General features: G+C 41.7%; 1 pseudogene; it reads right to left on the bottom strand.

The window, feature by feature from the left end:
* The window catches only part of LOC115083396, a 264,235-nt pseudogene extending 241,142 nt beyond the window's left edge, over positions 1-23,093 (bottom strand).
* Positions 23,094-23,388: the final 295 nt, after the last annotated feature.

Here is a 23,388-nt window from a genome sequence, read left to right as displayed (position 1 = left end):
TGTACCTGAAGACTGGAGGGTGGCCAATGTATCCCCTATATTTAAAAAGGGCTCCAGGGGCGATCCGGGAATCTATAGACCAGTGAGCCTGACTTCAGTGCCAGGAAAAATAGTGGAAACTATTCTAAAGATCAAAATCGTACAGCATATAGAAAGACATGGTTTAATAGAACATAGTCAATATGTATTTACCCAAGGGAAGTCTTGCCTAACAAATCTGCTTCATTTTTTTTGAAGGGATTTATAAACATGTGGATAAAGGTGAACCGGTAGATGCAGAGTATTTGGATTTTCAGAAGGCGCTTGACAAAGTCCCTCATGAGAGTCTTCTAAGAAAACTAAAAAGTCATGGGAAAGGAGGCGAAGTCATTTCATGAATTGCAAACTGGTTAAAAGACAGGAAATAGAGAGTAGGATTAAATGGTCAATTTTCTCAGTGGAAAAGTGTAAACAGTGAAGTGCCTCAGGGATCTGTACTTGGACCTGTGCTTTTCAATATATTTATAAATTATCTGGAAAGGAATACGATGAGTGAGGTTATCAAATTTGCAGATGATACAAAATTATTCAGAGTAGTTAAATCACAAGTGGATTGTGGTACATTACAGGAGAACCTTGTGAGACTGGAAGATTGGGCATCCAAATGCCAGATGAAATTTAATGTGAACAAGTGCAAGGTGTTGCATATAGGGAAAAATAACCCTTGCTGTAGTTACACGATGTTAGGTTCCATATTAGGAGCTATCACCCAGGAAAAAGATCTAGACATCATAGTAGATAATACCTTGAAATCGTCAGCTCAGTATGCTACAGCAGTCAAAAAAGCCAACAGAATGTTAGGAATTATTAGGAAGGGAATGGTTAATAAAACGGAAAATGTCTAATGCCTCTGTATCGCTCCATGGTGAGACTGCACCTTGAATACTGTGTACAATTCTGGTCGCTGCATCTCAAAAAAGATATAGTTGCGATGGAGAAGGTACCGAGAAGAGCAACCAAAATGATTAAGGGAATACAACAGCTCCCCTATGAGGAAAGGCTGAAGAGGTTAGGGCTGTTCAGCTTGGAGAAGAGACAGCTGAGGAGATATATAATAGAGGTCTTTACAATCATGAGAGGTCTTGAATGAGTAGATGTAAATCGGTTATTCACACTTTCGGACAATAGAAGGACTAGGGGGGCACTCCATGAAGTTAGCAGGTAGTACATTTAAGACTTATCAGAGAAAATTCTTTTTCACTCAACGCACCATTAAGCTCTGGAATTTGTTGCCAGAGGATGTGGTTAGTGCAGTTAGTGTAGCTGGGTTCAAAAAAGGTTTGGATAAGTTCTTGGAGAAATCAATTGACTGCTATTAATCAAGCTGACCTAGGGAATAGCCATTGCTATTAATTGCATCAGTAGTATGGGATCGTCTTGGTGTTTGGGTACTTGCCAGGTTCTTGTGGGCTGGTTTAGCCTCTGTTGGAAACAGGATGCTGGGCTTGATGAACCCTTGGTCTGACCCAGCATGCCAATTTCTTATGTTATTATGTTCTTACCTCTATCCAAATTTAAAGAGATATCGTTTAGGAAATGTTATGCTCGGCAGCTCACAGGACAATCCCACGTGCTGCCTCACTTACTCCAGACGACACTGACTTGCTCCGAATCCAGGGCTCTTCATTTCACAGCAGGGAATGCTACCACAGATCTCCCCTCCATGCCACCATAGTAAATAGACTCAGTGGCGGGAAGACTCTCTTGCATGACATCAGTGGGCCTCCAATTTTAAACCTCACCGGTTCTGCATTTCCTTGCCTTGGCAATGGGTCTTCTGCCTTGCAGTACATGCTGCTTAGTGTTCCTGAATCCTATGTTCCTGTGCCTCGTCCTGCCTTGTCTTCCTGCCTTGCCTTCCAGCCTTGCCTTGTCCAGCCTTGCCTCATCCAGCCTTGTTTTTACCATCTTTCCTCATCCAGCCCACCTTGTCCAGCCTAGCTTTATCTTATCTGTCTTGTCCAATGTCTTCAGTGTGTCTTTGTCCACCCTTGGCCTGACTCTGGGTTTTGACCTCTTGCCTGGACCAGACCACTCTTGCTAGCTGCCTGTCTCGACCTTGTTCTGTCTTTGACTCTGCCCTGACCATGATGTGCTTTTGGACTTTCGTTACTGTTACCGCCCTAAGGACCCGCCTAAGTCGTACCACCTGCCAGAATCCAAGGGCTTAACTGCGGGGGAGGCAGCTGGTAAAGTTGAAGTTCCAAACTGTCCTGCTTCAGGGCGTATTTGCCAGCTGCCGGCATGGGCTTCAGTGGTTTACTCTTGAGGCTGTATCAACTATGCCACAGCACAAAGAGCTCACATACCCACTCTCCTTTACAGGAAACTAGTAAGTGCAGTTTCTTTTCTTTTTTTTTTTTTTATTATCTATTTATTGAATTTTCACAATTTTTACAGATAAGTATTAGCATTTCACAATTGTAAGGGAAAGGCAATAATTAATTAGGAAACAGATATTTGAAAACAGAAAAAATCCCTTCCATTTAGCCCAAAACTTATAAGAAATGGGGGGAGAGACAATTTAGATAAAGAGCAGTTATTAAAGGAAATCTTAAACATTTTTAACATTTTTATCATAAAGCTTCTGAGTTAACCTGTGCACATTTCTATATGCCTAATTTCCCTAAGGCTGGCTGGAATGAGAATCGAGATATATACGTAATTGTTCCGGCTCTTTGAACTTATACCTGGAATCTTTATATATAATTAAACATTGACATGGGAATCGCAACAGAAATTTCCCCCCTCTGGACAAAACCTCCCCCTGCATTTCCAGGAATCGTCGTCTTCTTAACTGAGTTAGTTTAGTGAGGTCAGGGAAAACTTTCACGGGAAAACCATAAAATTTTTTATCTTGATTTCGAAAGAACAACTTCAGAATTAAGTCTCTTTCTACAGATGAGTCGAGTTGGACAAAAAGAGTAGCTCTCTCCTTCACTTCCAATTCAAAGGATTTTTCCAGGATGTTGGTCAGGTCATAGGAATCCTCCATATTCTCCCTGTGATCTAATTGAGAGTTTTCTTCAGTTGGCTGGGGTATATAGTATATTCTTTTTATTTTAGGAATATCCTGTTCAGCGAATTTTAAAACATTTATGAAATAGCATCTAAGCAATTCACGATGTGACAATAATCTCATCTTAGGAAAATTTAAAATTCTTATGTTATTCCTTTTGACAAAATTTTCCAAATTTTCCATTTTAGTCATTTGTATGGACTCAGATTTGATCAAATTCATCTGAATCTTTTCCATTTCTGTTGGCTTTTTTTCCAATACAGATGTTGTTGATTCAATTTTCTCCAGCCTCTTTTCTAATCCATGACTCAGGTAAATACTTTCCCTAACTGTAACAGTTAGGGAGGCTATAGATTTTTTCCATAGTAGAAATAGCATTTAGTATATGTTCCAACGTCACATTGGGGGTTATGGAGTGTAAAGAGTCACAAACCACCCGTATTTCTTTCTCTTTTCTCATTTCAGGCTTCAGAAAAAAAGAGTTACCTTCACTGATTTCCTGAGGTTTTTCAATCCGTAGGGCCCCGGAGTTAGATTCATCTAAACTCACCGAGGAGTTAGGAAATCCTTCCCTTCCTCTTTGGGCTTCTCCTACCTGGAGAGTTGTTTTATTCTCCAGCAGTGCAGAGATGTTAACGTCCGGCTCTAATTTCTTAAGCGGTGCCTCAGGGGTTTTTGGCGCGCCGGGGCTCAAAGATGTTTCTGTGGCCAGAAGGCTCAACGGCTGCTCTCCGTCGTCTCCTCCAACAGCCCCTCCTTCCGGCGTTTGCTGCAACAGGCCAGCGAAGAGCTCCTCTATCCGTGGCTGATGTGAAATTTGAATCGGGGTAGAGGTAACTTCTTTAATTTTCGCCTTACGTTTCGTGTGTGGCATTATACCACAAGCGATTTTCGAAGAAAATGTAATAGGAAATCTTTTAAGGAGAAAAGAAAAGCAAAGTCGCCACGGAGCTCCGCTTTCCGCTGCTCACTCGTCGGCGGCCATTTTGTCTCCCTAGTGCAGTTTCAATAATAAAACCCATCCTAAATCTTGATTGTTTTGGGTGAAAGACAAATGTTTTGTTAAGGTAGATAATTGATGCAACACTATCTTTTCAATTATTTTAGAAAGAGTAGGCAGATTGGACACAGGTCTATAATTGCTCATAATATCTGGATCTAAATTAGATTTTAACAAGACTGACTGAACCTTTGCTGATTTCAGAGCAGAAGAAACTGTTCCAGAGGCTGTAAGATAGGAAAATAGACCTAACTCAGGATTTTTCCAAAATTTAAATGGTAGGGGGTCTAAACAAGATGATGAGGGCTTCATCTGTTTTAACAATAATTGGAAACCTGCAGACAAAAGTTTACTGATAGCAATAATAGTTGGTTCATCTGAAGAGAAATAATTACGCAGAGCAGGAGAGGAGAAATCACCCACAGAGAAAAGTGAAATCAGTTCTGAGGAAGATTGAATAACTGATATTTTATCTTCAAATGCCAAGACTAAATTGTCAGCCCTAATAGTAATAGTGCCAGAACCTGAAATCTGGGCAATTGTGAGGTAGATGCTAACGAGTTTTTAAACCCCGGCACACATAAATCCCAAGGTTTATGCGTGTGGCTGGGCCTTTCACGCGCCGGGCCAATTTTCAAATGGGCCCGGCCACATGCGTAAACTCCGGTACGCGATTAAATGCCGGGGCCTGTAAAGGGGGCGGGGAGGGACAGGGCTGGAGGCGGCTGGTACAGCGGCCATTTGCCGCTGTGCAAAGGAAGCATGCGCTGGCTGACCAAGTTGCTTCTGTTCTAGAGGGCAGCAACTTAAAAAAAAAAGTAGATTAGATTTAGAGGGTGGGGAGGAGAGGGGAAGGGAGGTTAGGTAGGGGGATAGGGAAGTTCCCTCCCAGTCTTTAATTGGAGCGCCACCCACACATGCGCGTGTGGATTATAAAATTGAGCATGCATGTGCGTGTGGCACACCGATTTTATAACATGCGTACACTGGCACGTGTACGTTATAAAATCGGCATGTCCATGTGTGCATGCCAGAAAGCGCACACACAGGGACATGCGCACGCAGTTTTTAAAATCTACCCCTATATTCACCAGATTGAAGAGACCCTACGCATGATTCTCTGCTATTTTTAATTCCCTCTGAAAAAAAATGTATTTAAGCTACTTTAACCTGGAACATATATTTGATGCTGTTTCTCAAATGTTCTTATCATGTACTGATTTGCTTTTCCTCCAAAGTCTCTCACAGTGCTGAGTCTGTTATTAAAGCAAACCAAGTCCTGAGTAACACCTGTTAAAACCATCTTTTGTCCGAACAGAACGAAAGGATACTGAGGCAACCTGATCAAAAATGGAATCCCGGAAGAGATTTGTGAGTTAAGGGATGAAATCAAAAACATTATCTGGAAAACAACAAAGTCACCAGAGGAAAAAAATGAGACCATATTATTGCCTGTCCAGGATAGAGAAGCAGCTTTCAAAGAGGATTTGGGAATGATCATGTGAAGTGCAAAGAAAATTGAATCTCAGACATAGCCCTCTTTGTGTGTAGGAAAAGTGACATGGTGCTTTACTAAAAAATTATTGGTCGCAGAGAAAAAAAATGGCCACCAAAGTTTTAGATTGCTCATTACTGTGAATATTAAAATCACCCAGAATAATTAACTGAGAACTCCTTGCAATATACTCATTGAGAATATTTAGCAAATCAGATAAAATACGATTGGTACTGGAAGAAGTTGATATACCAACAAAAAGTTAAATTGTAAAATAACAATTCTGAGGAGGAACTAGAAGACATTCTCAGTTCTTTCAAGTTAAGGTGGCATCTGAAAATAGCTATCCTTCTAGAAGGCCTAAGGCAATCTGAAAAAATAAAATTGAGAGGGCAGTTTTGCTTAATACAGAAGCTATCACCGAAATAAAACCATGTTTCTGTAATAAACAAGATATCTAATTTAAAATCCAAACTTAAGTCTCTAATAAGCATGGATTTATTAACAACAGAATGAGCATTTAATAAAGAGCAATTCAAAAGTTGAGGATTAGTAGAAATAGCAATAAGAACTAACAGTGACAGTTTAACTAAATGATCAACAGTACATATGGTCTAAAAACTCTATTAAATTTAGGGTACAATGGTGAAGGCCCATATGGACCCCTACCAATACACAGAGGGATGTTACTCATAGAAAATGGAAAACTCAGACAACAAAATAAAAAAGGCCAAACAATAGTGTATAAGAGAACTTAAAAACAGAATCTAGGAATGAGGAGAGGATAGGAATGTAAAGAAATTATTTTACATTTCATATCTAGAACCAAAGACCCAAATCATCAAAAGGGAAAAAAATTATGAGAATGTCAGAAACCTACCAAGGCAAAGCAGGAAGATAATCTTCAAACTTCATGAAGCTGAAGATTTGTGTAAGATTACCAGCTAAGTTTTAGCTGGTTATCTTAGATGTTCTGAGGCCAGCTGACAATCAACTCCTTATTTATTTGCTTGGACTTGTTGAACGAATATAAGATTAATTTGGGAATTACATATGTTCTTTGCTACCTTATAATGATATAATGTGACTTACAAATAATCAGAATTACAAGACAGAAAGCTGATAACTGTCAATCAGCTTCTATTTTCAATAGGCTCTAACTGATACCAGAAATATGTTGGAGATTTAAACAGACAGCACAACCTATAGGGTCAGAGGCAACAATGGGAGAGTCAATGGAGGCAAACCCATATAATACATATTCTAAAAGCAATAGTGACCTTAGAAATAGCCCTGATTTTGACACAATTGCCTTTTTTCATTAAATACCTGAACTGATCTTTTTGTACCAGCAATTATTTCATAATAAAAATCTACTCTCAAGAGCACTAATGTTTAAAAAGAGTTAATAAGCAAGCTGAAAAGGGTTGGGGAAGCTGTGGAGCCAGCATTCTCGGCCCCTAGGGGGAAAGAGTTCCAGTCATCCCTCAACAGTGACACCTACAGATTAGACTCAGGGTGTACATGAACGAGATTCTGGAATGAGACTATCACCTGGGCTACTTGGAAGAGAGGTTAAAAGTTGGGAAAAATGTCAGTTAGTTACAAAGGAAGGCTTATAACATCAGTAGGGGCCAGTTTCAATTGAGCTTTGAAACCTAAAGGAGCAGGAGAAAATTGCTAGGCCCCAAAAAAACAAATGTGTTGCATAAATAGTATTTTAAAACTGATTGCATTTAGAGTAGTTCTCAAGATATATAACAACAACAATGGCAATCACAAGTCAGAGCTCATGCATAAGTAAATCCCCACAGGTAAAGTTCTGCTGCTGTTCAGGAAATACAAAGAATGGTCTCTACCAACACTGATTTCAAGATGCAACAAACGTTTAACAGTTACAGCACAGAACAGCATGTAGACAGATACTACAGGAAAGAATTTCTATGCCAAAAATTGATCAATAGTGCATGTGTTATTTTCAAAATACTCTGCAAAATGTATTACAATCACTAATCATTAATATAGTTAAGATGGTTAAAATGGGAAAATGTCCACTTTTTACACATTTGTTATGGAAAAAGCTGACTAGAAGGTAGCTTAATTTTATTAAATATATAGTATACTTCTCAACTAAACACACATTCTTTGCATCATTTACCAGTTAAAAGACACACTGGGACAGATGTACTAAAGGGTTTTTCTCATATTGTGTCTATAGTTACCAATGAATACAGTTACCAATGAATACAGCTCAAACACTAGCAATTCTACCATTAAAATAAACCCACAAAAATACAATGTACTGCAATTAAATAAATAAACCCACAATAGCAATGTACTGCAATTAAAATACTCTTCTATTATTTTGATTATATACATTTACTTTGACTTAATCAAGTAGTGAAAGCTTTGGTAGAAAATTGCTGTATAAATACAATTGCAATAAAAACTAAACAGATTATATCATGGTAAGTAGTATACATTGGCAAATCTGTAATTATTTATTAACTTATAGCAAACCAAAATACAATTGACTCAACAAATTTGGTTACTGATTTGGACTGAAGAGCCACGAAGATAACATAATGGTGGGTGGAAAAGTTGTAAAATGAAAATCAGTGAAGGAAAGGGGTATGAAGTGGAATGGGTCTTACATGGCAAGAAGGCAAAAGAGACTGACACAATGTAGCATGCATACAGAAAACAAATTAACTACAAAGTGTGAGGGATTAAACAAGGGTGGAAACTGTGAAGAGTGGAATCATACATCAAAAAAGGTCAAAGGAAGATCAAACAATGCCAGCATGGTTTAATGGTTAGGAAAAGGAGACAGTTAAAAGCTAAAAGGGCATTGTTCAAAAAATGGAAAGCAGACCCAAATGATGAAAATAGGCAAGAGCATAAGCACTGGCAAGTTAAATATAAATCAATAGTCAAGTAGGGCAACAGAGAATTTGATCAGAAGTTTGCCAGAGAAACAAAAACTAATAAAAACTTTTTCAAACGTATTCAAAGAAAACAGCCTATGAGGGAATTGATTGGACTGCTAGATGACTGGAGGGGTTATAGAAGTGCTCATGGAGAGCAAAGAAATAATAGAATAAGTGAATGAATTCTTTGCTTCTGTCTTTACTGAGGAAGATATTGGGAACATATCCACACCTGAAACATTCTTTAATGGTAGAGATTCTGAGCAACTAAAATAAATAACTGTGAAAATGGAGGATGTAATTTATCAGGTTGACAAAGTAAAGAGTAACAAATCACCAGGACTAGATGGTATCCACCTCAGAATTCTAAAAGAACTAAAACATGAAATTGCAAAGCTGTTACTAGTAATCTGCAGTGTAACATTTAAAACAGTCATGATACCTGAAGACTGGATGGTCGCCAAAGTGACACTAAATATTAAAAAGAGTTCCAGGAGTGATCAGAAAACTATAGACTGGTGAGCCTGATATAGATGCTGGGCAAAATTGTAGAAACCATTCTTAAAAACTGGCCAAACAGTATGCAACAAGCGTGGACATTGTTAAAAAATACCATCCTAGAAGCACAGTCCAAATGTATTCCTTGCATTAATAAATGTGGAAGGAAAGTCAAACAATTGCCAGCATGGCTAAAATGTAAGGTGAAAGAGGCTATTTTAGCCAAAAGATCTTCATTCAAAAATTGGAAGAAGGATCCATCAGAAGAAAATAGGATTAAGCATAAGCACTGGCAAGTTAAATGTAAGACATTGATAAGATAGGCTAAGAGAGAATTTGAAAAGAAATTGGCTAGAGAGCAAAAACTCACAATAGAAACTTTTTAAAATATATCATAAGCAGAAAGCCCGCAAGGGAGTCGGTTGGACTGTTAGATGATCAAGAGGTTAAAGAGGCACTTAAGGAAGATAAAGCCATTGCGGAAAGATTAAACAATTTCTTTGATTTGATGTTTACTGAAGAGGATATTGGGAGATACCCATTCTGGAGACAGTTTTCAAAGGTGATGATTCAGATGAACTGAACCAAATCACGGTGAATCTGGAAAATATTGTAGGCCACATTGACAAACTGAAGAGTAGTAAATCACCTGGACCGGATGGCATACTCCCCAGGGATCTGGAAGAACTAAAACATAAAATTCCAGACCTATTTCAATTAATTTGTAACCTATCATTAAAATTATCCGTTGTACCTGAAGATTGAAAGATGGCCAATATAGCACCGATATTTAGAAAGGGCTCTAGCAGTGATCGGGAAACTATATACTGGTGAGCCTGACTTCAGTGCCAGGAAAAATCATAGAAACTGTTATAAAGAATAAAATCACATATTTAGACGACATGGTTTAATGGGATACAGCCAGCATGGATTTACCCAAGGGAAGTCTTGTCTCACAAATCTCACAATTTTTGAAGGTGTGAATTAACATGTGGACAAAGGTGAACCGGTAGATGTGATGTACTTGGAATGGTGATTTTTAATATATTTATAAATGATCTGGAAATGGGTACGACGGGTGAGGTGATCACATTTGTGGATGATACAAAATTATGCAGAGTAGTTAAATCTCAAGCGGATAGTGATAAATTGCAGGAGGACCTTGCAAGACTGGAAGTTTGGGCTTCCAAGTGGCAGATGAAATTTAACATGGACAAGTACAAAGTAATGCATATAGCAAAAATTAACCCTTGCTGTAGTTACACTATGTTAGGTTCTATCTTAGGAGTTACCACCCAGGAAAGAGATGTAGGCTTCATAGTGGATAATACAGTGAAACTGTCGGCTCAGTGTGCTATGGCGATCAAAAAAGCAAATAGAATGTTAGGAATTATTAAGAAGGGAATGGCAAATAAAACAATAGATGTCATAATGCCTCTGTATCGCTCCATAGTGAGACCACATCTTGAGTACTGTGTGCAATTCTGGTTGCCGCATCTCAAAAAAGATATAGTTGCACTGGAGAAAGTGCAGAGAGGGGAAACCAAAATGATAATTGGCATGGAACGGCTGCCCTATGAAGTAAGGCTAAGGAAGTTAGGGCTGTTCAGTTTGGAGAAGACACGACTGAAGGGGGGTATGATAGAGGTTTACAAAATCATGAAAGGACTTGAAAAAGTTAATGTAAATTGCTTATTTACTCTCTCAGATAATAGAAGGACTAGGGGGCATGCCATGAAGTTAGCAAGTAGCTCAATTAAAACAAATCGAAGAAACTTCTTTTCACTCAGCACATAGTTAAGCTCTGGAATTCATTACCAGAGGATGTGGTTAAAGGAGTTAATGTAACTGGGTTTAAAAAAAAGTTTGGATAAGTTCCTAGAGGAAATCCATAAACTGCTATTAATTAATAAGCAATTAGTAGCTTGAGATTTAGTTAATATTTGGGTACTTGCCAGGTACTGTGACTTGGATTGGCCACTGTTGGAAACAGGATACTGGGCTTGATGGATCCTTGGTCTGACCCAATATAGCAATTCTTATGTTCTTATATAAATAGACATGACTTAATGGGAAAAGTCAACATGGTTTTAGTGAAGATTATTTTTTTGAAGTTATACATAAACATATAGGGGTAGATTTTCAAACCGCGCGATTTGGCGTACTTTTGCTGGCGCATCAGGCGCCAGCAAAAGTACGCGGGATTTTAGTAGATACACGCGTAGCCGCGCGTATCCGCTAAAATCCTGGATTGGCGCGCGCAAGGCTATCAATTCCATATAGCCGGCGCGCGCCGAGCTGTGCAGCCTACCCCCGTTCCCTCCGAGGCCGCTCCGAAATCGGAGCGGCCTCGTAGGGAACTTTCTTTTGCCCTCCCCTCACCTTCCCCTCCCTTCCCCTACCTAACCCACCCACCCGGCCCTGTCTAAACCCCCCCCTTACCTTTGTCGGGGGATTTACGCCTCCCAGAGGGAGACGTAAATCCCCGCGCGCCAGCGGGCCGCTAGCGCGCCGGGACGCGACATGGGGGCGGGTCCGGAGGGTGCGGCCACGCCCCCGGACCGCCCCGAGCCGTAGCCACGCCCCCGGGCCCGCCCCCGGAACGCTCCCGACACGCCCCGAAAACGCAGCACGGTTCGGGCCCGCCCCCGACACGCCCCCCTCAGAAAACCCCGGGACTTACGCGAGTCCCGGGGCTCTGCGCGCGCCGGTAGGCCTATGTAAAATAGGCTCACCGGTGCGCAGGGCCCTACTCGCCTAAATCCGCCCGGATTTGGGCGGATTTAGGCAAGCAGGGCTCTTAACATCCGCCCCATAGATTTTATTTTTTATTTATTTTTATTTTTTATTTAAAAATGTTTGTATACCGCTTTTACAATTCAAAGAATTAATCAAAACGGTTCACAATAAAAGCATACATAAAATTCAAGGCATCAGATAATACACAACATAACATAAATAAAATATAAAAGCCCATCTGAATAAACAAAACAAAAAAAAGGAAAACAAAACAAAAAAAGACAAAACAAAAAACCTGAACGTAATGTATGGGAAATTAAGAAGTAGTCAGTGAACTAAAGGCTTCCTGAAATAGATACGTTTTTAACATTTTTTTGAATTGTTGTGTAGAAGAGTTAAGCCGAAGAGAGTCAGGGAGTGAATTCCAAAGAATAGGGCCAGCTACTGAAAACGCCCTTTTCCTAGTTATTTCCAGTCTGGCCAGCTTAACAGAGGGAATATCTAGAAGGTTCTTGGAGAGTGATCTGAGTTGTCTGTTGGTTTGTAAATACGAAGGTTAGAACAGAGCCAGGTTGAAGTTGTATTATAGATAAGTGCGTGAATGATAGTCAGTACTTTGTAATGGATTCTGTATTTAACTGGTAACCAGTGAAAAGAGAAAAGAACATGAGTAATATGTGATCTGCGAGTAGAACCTGATAAAATCCGCTCTGCAGAATTCTGTATTAGTTGTAATGGAAAAATAGTTGAATCTGGTAGCCCTAAGAATAGAGCATTGCAGTAATCTAATCCGGAGAATATCAGGGATTGTAGCACTGTGCGAAAATCTTGGAGAAAGAGAAATGGACGAATTCTTTTCAGTAAATGAAGTTTGAAAAAAGATTTTTTTGTAGTATTGGAAATGTGGTTCTGCATTGAAAGAGCTGAATTGATTATAACCCTTAAACTACTAGTAAAAGTACCAATAGGAATAGAAATACCCTTAAACAGTAAGGGGTAGATTTTCAAAAACGGCGCGTTGGCGTACTTTTGTTGGCGCTCCAGGCGGGCGCAAGGCTACCGATTTCGTGTAGCCGGCGCGCGCCGAGACGTGCAGCCTGCCTCCGTTCCCTCTGAGGCCGCTCTGAAATCGGAGCGGCCTCGGAGGGAATTCGCTAACGCCCTCCCCTCACCTTCCCCTCCCTTCCTCTACCTAACCCACCCCCCCCCCCCGGCCCTGTCTAAACCCCCCCTACCTTTGTTGGGGGATTTACGCCTCCCAGAGGGAGAAGTAAATCCCCGCGCGCCAGCGGCCCGCTGGCGCGCCTAGACGCAACCCGGGGGCGGTTCCGGAGGGCGCGGCCACGCCCCCGGACCGCCCCGGGGCCGAAACCACACCCCCGGGCCCGCCCCCGAAACGCCGCATACCACCCCGAAAATGGCGCGCCGCTCGGCCCCGCCCCCAACACGCCCCCCTCGGAAAACCCCGGGACTTACGCGAGTCCCGGGGCTCTGCGCGCGCTGGTAGGCTTATTGAACATAGGCGCACCGGCGCGCAGGGCCCTGCTCGCATAAATCCGGGCGGATTTACGCGAGCAGGGCTCTTAAAATCCGCCCCTAAATAAGGAGGTGGTGCTAATGAAGAATTAGTAATGGAGGATAAATAAGTCAGAGTAGTCTTAGATGGATTTAATTTCAGTTGATTATGATCGAGCCAAGTGTTTATTGTAGATAGATATAATGAGATTAATGAAAAAGTAACAGACCAGGAAGTTTGATAAAGTTGAATATGACCGCGTAAATTCGAAAATATACATTAAGGGCTGCAAGAATGCGACAGAGGGGAAGTAGATAGATATTAAAGAGTAAAGGAGATAATGAAGAACCTTGCGGAACACCCGAGGCAGAAAGGTAAGGCTCTGATAAATGATTATTAACTGTTATTTGTAAATAGCGATTTGCTAAGAAAGATTGAAACCAGGAGAGAACAGTAGACTGAATCCCTAAAGATTTTAAACCAGAAAGAAGTATGTGATCGTCCAGCGTATCAAACACTGCAGATATATCTAAAGAAATAAGAATATATTCTGTGTAAGCATCAAAGCCTCGATAAAGGTGAACCAGTTAATATAGTGTATTGAATTTTCTAATGGTATCTGGCAAAGGTTCCCATGAGAGACTCCTTTTGAAACTATAAAGTCATGGGATATGAGGCAGTGTCTTACTATGGATTGTTAACTGGTTAAAAGAGAGAAAACAGATGGTAGGACTAAATGGTCAGTTTCCCAAATGGAGAAAGAGCATTAGTGGAGTACAACAGAGATCAGTATTGGGACTTGTGCTGTTTAATATATTCATAAATGATCTGAAAAAGGGAATGACAAGTAAGGTGATCTGTGGATGACACAAGCTGTTAAAACAGCAGTGGATTGTAAGGAACTGCAGAAGGACCTTTTAGTACTAGGGCACTGGGAATCTGAATGGCAGATGAAATTTAATATGGAACAGTGCAAAGTAATGCACATAGGGAAAATTAATCCCAGCTACAGGCACATATTAGGAGTAAATCACCCAGGAAAAATCCTCAGCTCAGTGTACAGCGGCTATCAAAAAAAGCAAATAGAATGTTAGGAATGATTCAAAAAGCGATGGAGAATAAAACGGAAAATATCATATTGCCTCTGTGTCAAAAGAGGGCAACAAAAATGATAAAGGGAATGGAACAACTCTCCTATATTGAGAGATTACAAAGTTAGGTCTCTTCATTGTGTAAAAAAAGAGACGGCTTAGAAGGGACATGACAGAAGTTCATAAAATTATAAATTGGATGAAATGAATAAAGGATACTTTACTCTTTCGAATAATACCAAAAGAAGAAGACACTCTTTAAAACTAATAACTAGCAGATTTTAAATAAATTGTATAGGTTCCAAGATGGCAGCATGAGTCATGCTGCTTTCAGCAAGGCTGTGCTCAAACTTACCAATGGTGAAGCGAAAAGGCCAACCATGAGTTTTTCCCTCCGCTTCGGGGAACCTCACCTCTTCTAGTCCAATAGATCAACATCTGCTCAAGTTGGAGCCATCTGATAGTCACCCCGGGAAGTGGCCGTTGGATCAAACTGCAGAAGCCAGCAGCCTTGCAGACCTTTCTGGCCTCAATACAACCATAAGCCCCAAGGATAGGGCACCGCTGCTTCAGCCATCAGGGAAGATTCCGCTTGGTGCAGTAGGGAGCAGCTGGAGGGAATGTGTTGGATGCTGTGTTTGTTCATCCCTTGGCTCTATCTGTACTTCGAATTGGAGATTCTACTGGAGACACGGCAGCTCAACTTGCCAGACTTCTGGAGGCGGCAACAGGCAGTTAATAGTCTGGGGAACTGAATCAAGGTACTCTAGACTTATTACTATTAAGTCTTTCTTATTACCTCATCCTAAAACATTTGATATGAGGTCTTTAGGGAAGCTATGGCTGTTATAGACCAAACACTTTCCTCTCAAATTGCTCAGATATCCTTCAAATTTGATTCTACTATGACTCTAGTAACTGAACATGAAACAGAGCTCAAACTGGTTAAAATATGATTAGAGAAGGTAGGGAATTCAATTGGAGAGTAAAAAGGATTTACCATTATGCTCTCCAAAGATAATTTGGTTATCTCTAGAAAGCTTGAATTTTTGGACAACTCTTCTAGACGCTGCAATTTATGCCTTTTCAATTTTCCTAAACTCTCTATAGTACCACCATTAAATCTGTTTAAAAGGTTTCTTAGGGAATGCTTGAAAGTTCCGAGCAGAATATCCCACCTGTCTCTCGGATATATTACAAACCATCAATGAAAAAAGAAGAAGCTGGGGGACAATCTTTGAAACCTGGCCAATAGATTGATTTCTTGAATTTAACTGAATTTCCACAAGGACCCAAAGAAGACTCTTTTGCAGGCTATTTTATTGGTTTCCTTAGCCCTGGATTCTGATAAGGAATTCCAAATGTTTCCTTTTTAAATTGCTATGTAAGAATGTGACTTGATGTATCCAGGTCTACTCAAAGTGTTGTAAACAATTTCTATTGATGTGTCCAGCAGAATTACAACTTGGAGCTTTATTTTTTCTTAGATATCTATGCAAGTGCATTGTTAAATTTAAATCAGTTAATGAGAAATGACTACTTACCTGATAATTTCCTTTTCTTTAGGACAGTCAGATGAATCCAGAAGAAGTGGGTTATGAACCTCTACCAGCAGATGGAGACAGAGCAAACCAACGTCACAGTACATATACCCCTGCAGTGACATCAGCCTGCCAGTATTTTCTTCAAAAACAAACTGTGAACAGAGTAGCAAAAAACTTAATTAAAAGCAGAAAACTAAGTCAATACTCAGCCAACAGGAAACACTGAGCTCAGACAAGAAATATATTAACACTAGCCTAGGGACTGGACTAATACTTACCAATAATCCCTGTAACACATAGTCACACAAGAGGACCATGGTACAATCATTTGGCAGCCAAGGGAGGGAAGCTGGATTCATCTGACTGTCCTAAAGTAAAGGAAATTATCAGGTAAGTAGTAATTTCTCATTTCTTAGCGTCTAGTCAAATGAATCCAGAACAAGTAGGATATACCCAAGCTACTACCAAATAGGGCGGGAGGCTGCCCGTGGTCCTGTCAAAACCATACTTGCAAAAGCTGCATCCTCCCAGGCCTGCACATCCAGACGACAACACCTAGAAAAGGTGTGTAAGGAGGACCACATCGCAGCTTGGCAAATGTTAACGGGAGATAGCAACCTAACTTCCTCCCATGATACTGCCTGAGCCCTAGTGGAATGAGCTCTAACCTGACTAAGAATTGGCTTGCCAGCATCAACATATGCTGTCATGATTACCTCCTTATTCCAGCGGACTATTGTAGCCCGCGAGGCCAGCTCTCCTTGTTTAGTACTGCCGTGAAGGAAAAACAGGCAATCCATTTTCCGTAAAGGCTCAGTAACCTCAAGGTACCGGATGATATTTCTCTTGACATCCAAGGGTCGCAACAGACAATACTCCCCCACGTCTCTCTCTCTCTCTGTCTAGAGACAGCAGGGAGATGGATTGATTCAAGTGAAATTCAGTGACCACCTTCAGTAAAAAAGAAGGAACAGTACACATCTGTATTGCTGCTGGAGTCACCCAGAGGAAGGGCTCCCGGCAAGACCAGGCCTGCAGATCAGAAACTCTCCGCGCAGAACAAATTGCCACAAGAAACACCATTTTCAAGGTCAGTAACCACAAGGTCAGGTTACACATCGGTCTAAACATAGGACACACTAAGAAATCCAAGACCAAATTAAGACACTATAAGGGTACTGGAAACCACAAGGGAGGAGGAAACGGGCCACATCAGGATGAGCCGACAAGGAACCACCATTCACCTCACCCCTGAAATATGCAAGAGCCACTAATTCCTTTAACAATTTAAGGGCCAAACCTTTAACAAGATCTTGGCCGAATGAAAAAATGTACCTCAAACACTCACCAAACTCGCACATAGGCCAAGAAAGAGGAGAACTTTCTAGCTCTAAGCAAAGTGGAAATCACTGCCACCGAGTATCCACATTTCAGCAAACCAGTCCTCTCAAAGGCAATTCCATAAGACAAAACCGAGTCGGATCTTCATGAAGAACGGGACCCTGACTTAGTAGATGCCTGTGTGCCAGAGGTTGAAGGGGTGAGTCCCCCAGGAGCCGCTGCAAATCTGCATACCACGGCCTCCTGGGACAATCTAGAGCAACCAAGAGCACCATCCCTCTCTGGCGCTCAATCCTTCAGATCAATCTGCCCAACATGAGCCATGGAGGAAAGGCATACAGCAACTTGTCTTCCGGCCACTCCTGCATTAGGGCATCGATACCCAATGAATTTGGATCTCTTCTGTGACTGAAGAATCACAGAACTTTCGCATTGCAAGAAGGCACCAGGAGGTCTAGAAATGTGGGGCCCCAGTGATCCAGAATTAGCTGAAATGCCTCATCTGACAAGGCCCATTCTCATGAGTCCAGACTCTCCCTGCTGAGAAAGTCTGCTCTTACATTGTCTTTTCCTGCTATGTGAGAGGCTGAGATCATATGGAAATGCACTTCTACCCATTCCATAAGCTGATCTATTTCCCGCAACAATTGCTGGCTCTTGGGTTCTTCCCTGCCAATTGATTTAAGCCACAGTCGTTGCATTGTCTGACATTACCGGACCGATCGGCCCTGCAGCCTGTTGCTGAACTGCAAACATGCCAACTAGTCTGCCTTGGCTTCAAGACGATTGATGTTCCAGAGAGACTCTTTTGCATTCCAGGGCCCTTGCGCCATCAGCTCTTGACAGTGAGCTCCCCAACCAAGGAGGCTTGTGACTGTTGTCAATACTAGCCAGTCCGGTGGTGCTAGGGAAACTTTCTTCCTTAGATGATCTACCTGCAGCCACCGCTACAGTTGGGAGGAAACTTCCATCAGCAGGAGGAGCCAAATTGAATAGTCCTGAGACTGCGGATTGCACCAAGACAGCAAGGAGCACTAAAGAGGATGCCTATGCGCCCTCGCCACAGGACCACTTTTAGGGTCGCCCCCATAAAGCCAAGTACTTGCAGGTAGGACCATATGGTTGGGCGCAGACTGTTCAATAACAGACAGAGCTGAGTCATCAACTTCTGAATGCTCGCTTCTGGCAGGAAAACCTTGATCTGCTTCGTGTCAAACTGAAACCTGAGGTATTCCAATGACTGAGCAGGCTGAAGACTGTTCTTGGCCATGTTCACCACCCAGCCAAGCTCCTACAACAGGGAGATCACCTTGCAGGTCACTCTGTCGCTCTCTTCCACCGACCTGGCTTCCACTGACCTGGCTTGAATCAGCCAGTCGAGGAGCCTATCTTTTCTCAAGTCTGCCTCCACTACCACCATTAGCTTGGAAAAGGTCATTGGGGCAGTGGTCAGACCAAAGGGCAGGGCCCACAACTGATAAAGTCATCCCTGAACTGTGAATCGCAGAATGCGATGATGCTCTAGTTGGATGGGAATATAAAGGTATGCCTCGGACAGATCCAAAGAGGTCAGAGATTCCCTTGATTGTGGGGCCATTATTACCGAGCACAAAGTTTTCATATGAAAATGTGTCACCTGCAGCTGATAGTTGACACCTTTGAGATCTAGGATGGGATGAAAGAAGCCCTCCATCTTAGGCACAATGAAAGAAATGGAATATCAACCCATATTTTCTTGAGATGCACTGGAACCAACACCCTCAGACTGAAGAGCCTTGCCAAGGTAGTTTCCACTGCCTGCTTCTTCTGTGGTGAATGGCAGGGAGACACAATGAACATGACCTGAGGAACACTGCGAAACTCCAGTGCATATCCTTCTCATATAATCTCTAGGACCCATTGATCTGAAGTGATCTCGATCCACCTCTGCAAGACGTGAGAGAGGCATCCCCCTATCTCCTGTTCATGGGGGTGGGTCGCCAAACCTTCCTTGGGAGCATCAGGAGGTTCCACTACCCAAACCCATGCCCCTTCTTGGCTGTCGAGAATAAAAGGACTGAGATCTACCAAGAGGTCGAGTTCTCTGAAGAAACGTTCCTCTATAGGGATGAAAACGCCAGGATCCTCTATCACAACTTCTCATGTTAAAATAGTGTGGCATCTGCTTCTTATCCTCTGGCAAATGAGGAACTGAAGATTCACCCCATTTACTGACCAGCTTTTCCAACTTGCTCCCAAATAATAGCGAGCCTTTAAAAGGCAATTTGGTAAGGTTAGACTTGAAGGTTCAATTGACCAACCAATTTTTCAGCCAAAACTGACATCTGGGCACTACTATGGAAGACACTCCTCTGGCTGAAGAGCAGACCAAATCTCAGTCTACATCTGCCAAAAAAAGTAGCAGCTGGCTTCATAATTGCCCTGGAGTTCACCCCAGAGTCATCGACCTCCTGGGAGAGAAGTAAGCAAGATCAAGCCACCAGGGAACAACAAGAAGCAATCTGCAAGGTCATTTCCGCTGCATCAAATGCTTGCTTAAGGATAATTTCAATCCTTCTATCATGAACATCCTTCAAGGCCGCTCCTCCTTTCACAGGAATAGTGATCCACTTGGAAACTGCACACACAAGTGGTTCTACCTTCGGAAAACATAAATGCTCTCTTGTCACTGGATCCAGAGGGTACAGGCCTTCTAAAACCCAACTCCCTTTGAAATTAGCCTCTGTGGTACCCCACTCCAGATCAATTAATTCTTGAATGGCTTCCATCACGGGAAAAAACAAGAGGCCTTATGCAAGGAAACCAAAATGGGATTTTTCTTCCGCTCAATCACAGCATCTAACCCAGAAACTCCAAGAATTTTCAAGGTCTTGGAAATCAGAGATGGCAGTTCATCTTTATAAAAGAACCATAGCATATTTCTATATGGTTCCAATCCTGGAGGAATTTCACCATCCTCAAAGGAATCAGTATCAGCGTCATCATCCGTGCCATCCGGACCTCCATCGGAAAGTCCCGCTGCTGCTCTAGCAGTAATCTAGCACTTAACAGTAGGTCCCGGCAAGGTTCCTACCTGTGACTCTGCTCTGGGAGTATTAGAGAGGGTTTTGTGCCTGAAGAAAGGATTGCAATCCCTGAGAAAACTCAACCTACGAAAAGGTAGAAGTATCCAATCCAGGAGGTACTTGAGGTGTACTCACTGAGCTACCATCCTCTGCTGAGAAACCAGTTAAGGAAGTTCCAAAATCTGGAACCCCATCTGAGCTGTGTGCACCCAGGCCTATATCCGGTTGGGAGAGCCAGGCTTATTGAAATCAGAGGAAGACAATTCTCCCTGAGCCTTCAAACAACACTGACACAAGCTAGCGGGCACTCCTGGCTGAAATCCCTGAAAATGATGGGCAGCGCAAAGAAAAAAGCACTTAGGTTTCTTAGGGACAGGCACCATTAAGGCCAACAGTGCGCTTGAGCAGCAGCAGGAGGTGTGCATCTAGTTTTTGGGGGGTTTTTTGTACTTCCAAAAATACTAGGCATCCAACCTAGGCATCCAAAAATTAGTTATCCAACATTTAAGTGTCTCACACCTAGGCATCCCAAAAATAAGCAGCATAAAACAATTTAAGTGCACAATAAAACTTGTGTGCACAGATAAGCGTGCAGCCACTTAAGGCGCCACTTAACTAAGATGCACATAATAAAAGGCCTTACTAAGCATCCAAAAACTGGACGCACAGCTAGACGCACTCGCCGAACCGACAATTCTTTAGAGGGAAGCCTTAGAAAGCGTGTGAAATGATGTTGTGGCCTACCACATGGTGCACAGCAAAAAAGCCTCAGAGTGGGGCCTAGCTTACAGAGGCCGCTCAACTCGCCAGGCTGTCCACGTCCCTCAACCTCCCACGGAGTGGGACAAACGTCGGAACGGCACACCGAGCATGGAGGAAGCGTTACACTACAAAAGCCTCCTTTTATGTCTCTGTAAACTTATCTGAGCACAGCCTTATCTGCCAGAGTACAGAGACAGTTTCTGGCTGTGGTGGGAGAGGGCAAATGCCATCACCTCCACACTCGGCTTCCTGCACCTGCTGCCTTTCAGCCGCTTAAGCAGCTAAGTCCACTCCCAGCTGAAAAACCAGCTACAGGACCAAGACACTCATCTGAGGGAACATAGATATCACCTCCTGAATTCTTATCTGTAGGAGGGACCTTTTGGAATCACCACAGGAAAGCGAGGTGAATGTAATATCCTTAATTTTCCTTTTTCAAAATGAAGCAATCCCCAGTAGGGAGATGCATGTCCACCATCTGCTGGAGACGGAGAATACTGGCAGGCTGATGTCACTGCAAGGTATATGTACTGTGACGTCAGTTTGCTTTGTCTCCATCTGCTGGTAGAGGTGCATAACCCACTTGTTCTGGATTCATCTGACTGGATGCTAAGAAAGTATATTTCCTCCCCCTCCCTCCCCCCACAATTTGAAGAAAGAGCTCAGATCTTCCTTGGCTGAATCATATGTAACAGAATAAGATCCTTTATACCTTAAATGAAGGATTATATTTTGTGCCTATACTACCCACTTTTTTCCTCTACTAACTTTTTCTTTGCTAGTTAATTTATTTGTGAGCATGGGAAATGGAACCATATTTGTGGACTGGAGTTATAGTGTTATACAGTACTGTTTCCTAATTCTTGTTTCTTGTGTTCATGGAATTGTTTTCGGCATATATCTGTTAATTTGCCTTTCAAGTGTTTGCTTGACCTTACTTTGTTAATTCATAAATAAAAAGTAAAATAATATAAATCATATAAAGTACTTTTTAACTCAGAGCACAAAATGTGGGCAAGGTGACTAGCATAGCAGGGTTTAAAAAAAGGTCTGTACAAGCTCCTGGAGGAAATGTCCATGAAACATTATTGTCAAAGAAATATATTGGTATCCTAGAGATGAGTAACAGGAAATCATTTTATTCATAGGATCTGCCTGGTACTTGTGACCTGGACTGACCATTGTCCCAGACAGGATGCTGGGCTTGGCATTCCGTATGTTCTTATGGTCTTATAACACAGAAAAGCTGACTGCTTATAAAAGAAGAGTAGGAGTTTGTCTGCTAAGATAGTATAGAAAAGAAGATGATTTTGTAGCAGGCTGTGCCCACAACATAGTCAGGAGAGAGTTACAATCCACGGTGAGGGAAGAAGATTAAAGAATGTGACAAGCTGCACACTGGACAAGTGGTAGACTAGCATATGCAGCTCTTAGCTTTTCTATCCAGCACTGAAGAAGGGAAAGTCAATGTCCCTGTAACCATATATTTTTCTATTAATGTTTATTGTGAAAGAAATGTATTCACTTCTTTGTTCTTAAAATATCAAACAAAAAAAAGTACTTCCTCCACATCTTCCCCTTAGAGAATACCTTTATGAAGCAAAAGTAAATATAATTAATTTACCATTATCAACCTATTAACAAACCAACTACTTAAAACAGATTTCCTAAAAGTTAAATTAAATTTACAGACTTTATTTACAGGTCAGTTATTTATGTATATAATAATTTCTCCTTCATAAACTAAAAAGGTAGTTCCTTTACCTGTCGGAAGTTGTTTCGCTTGCAGTCTGGTGCTTCACTCCTGATTCATTTTTAATTGAGTCCTGCCGTATGAGCCCTTGAGATCGGTTTTTGTCTGAAGCTGGTGTAGATAAGTCCCCTGAGGGTCCCTGGTACAAGAGAGTTTGCTCCTGTAACTTTGCTTTCTTTTCTTTAGGTGGTTCCTCGTTCTGGAATCCACCATGTACTTCCTGACCAGGTTGCTGCGGCGTGTTTGATCCACTGTTGTAGAACCAGGCTCCTGATTTGGTGAGGATTTCTTGTTGTTTTCGGCACAAATTACATACCCACATTACCTGTATATTGGTTTATAAGAAAAGTATGTTAGTTTTCGTGCAATGTAACGTCATACTTATCATAGCAACTATAAAGTATTCTGGAATACATTTTCACGAATGGAGCTATCTTGAAAAACCGTGCATGGTGGCATTGTATTGGATGAAATTGGTTCACTGAAAAATAAGTTATGTGTAAAAAATATATTTGTAAAAAAAATGAAATAAATTACAGAAGCTACTGATAAAATAACTTAATCATGTAGGGCTCTATCCAAAAATTTAGAAAAGG

This window comes from Rhinatrema bivittatum, chromosome 2 (genome assembly GCF_901001135.1).
Source record: "Rhinatrema bivittatum chromosome 2, aRhiBiv1.1, whole genome shotgun sequence".
In the NCBI taxonomy this organism is placed as follows: domain Eukaryota; kingdom Metazoa; phylum Chordata; class Amphibia; order Gymnophiona; family Rhinatrematidae; genus Rhinatrema; species Rhinatrema bivittatum.
Note: the sequence above shows the minus strand (reverse complement) of the source record. Positions and strands in the feature narration are given on the sequence as shown.